Source organism: Eurytemora carolleeae, unplaced genomic scaffold, assembly GCF_000591075.1.
Source record: "Eurytemora carolleeae unplaced genomic scaffold, Eaff_2.0 scaffold1428, whole genome shotgun sequence".
NCBI lineage: Eukaryota > Metazoa > Arthropoda > Copepoda > Calanoida > Temoridae > Eurytemora > Eurytemora carolleeae.
This window is the reverse complement of record NW_019397318.1, coordinates 52,468-53,946: the sequence shown is the minus strand read 5'-3', so window position 1 is coordinate 53,946 and position 1,479 is coordinate 52,468.

Sequence of the window (1,479 nt, the reverse complement as noted above, 5' to 3'; positions counted from 1 at the left end):
CTTCTATACCAAATCTCAAGGGCGTATACAAAGGGGGGCAAGGGGGTAGTGCCCCTACCTATACCAGTAAAAGGGGCATAGCCCCCCCTAGTACTCAGAGCTATCACACTTTCACATCCGAAACTGAAGAATAAAGAACATAAAAAAATAGTTTGCTGTTTTTTATACTAGTTTTGTTTAAAGAAGGGGTAAAGTAGTACTTGTAGGTAATTGGACTGTAAAGTGTAAATGTATTATGTACCTTTAAATGTATCCAAGACTAGCCAAATGTTTAGAATTAAAGAGGGGGAGGGCCCTAGATGTCCTAGGGGGGGGGGCAAAATTTGATCTGTAAATTCAAAACATATTGCTTCTTTGAATATCAGGCATAAAGTTTACTGATGTTCTGAACAAATAAAATATTTTTTTTTCGCATAACTAAAACTCAATGACCCAATAATATTTATAGAATTTTTGATAATGACTTTTGGATCCACATATTTTTGTGAATCCAGGTTCAGGAAACCAAAATGTTGCGGCTCTAAGGTATCCTACGCTCTGGTTATAAGAATATTCTTGTATCTTCTATCTAGGTTCACTGGGTACAGTGTGACAAGTGTAAACTGTGGTATCATCTCTACTGTATCGGACTCAAGCCTCAGCAGATCAAGGAATATACATATTCTAATTTTAAACCAAAATATTTAGAAATTTTGGCAATGTAAAAATTAGATTTTTAAGGCTTGTATAAAATGCATGAAAATTTTGGGGTTTAACATTCATTATTGTTAACTTGAACTGTTTGTAGTTCGTTCCAACTAAATTGGTATATTTTTTTACAAATTTTGTGAAATCATTATTATCAGGGGGCGGGCATACCTCTCCTAATTTTGCCTGGCCAGGTTTATACTGTACAGTGAATTTTGTCGAAAAATGCTTCCTTATGACTGAGTTGGTATCATAGAGTACAGTGGGTTTAATCCTAAGTACATCTTTTTGTACGGTATTGTGTGGACAGTTAATTTTAATATTTTTCAACAATGAGATATAGTAGTGTCAAAAATTGTGTAAACAACGATGTTTCGGGTTCAGAAATTTTTCATAACATACGAAAAGAGTGGATAGAACAAGTTATCTGAAAGACAAAACATCCAATTTTTATATGCAGTGAACATTTTGACAAAAATTGTTATAGAAACAAAGATAGCAAAATACTCAGAAATGGTGCAGTTCCTTCTATATTTAAAATGGGTTGTGTGAACAACTCCTTACAGGTCGCAAGACATGACCATTCATTCCAAAGAGAGAATCTAAGCAAAGAACAGCTTTTCGAGGTGGACTTATCTATCCGTCGTAAGATTTAGTAAAAATTTGTAAATAAGTGAGAAAAAAATAAGGGAAACCAAAAATAATCATAATCTTTTTTACAATAAAAACATCTTTCATTATTTATGTGTTAACCCTATATATCTCTGCTGGGTACTTGAAAACCAGGATATG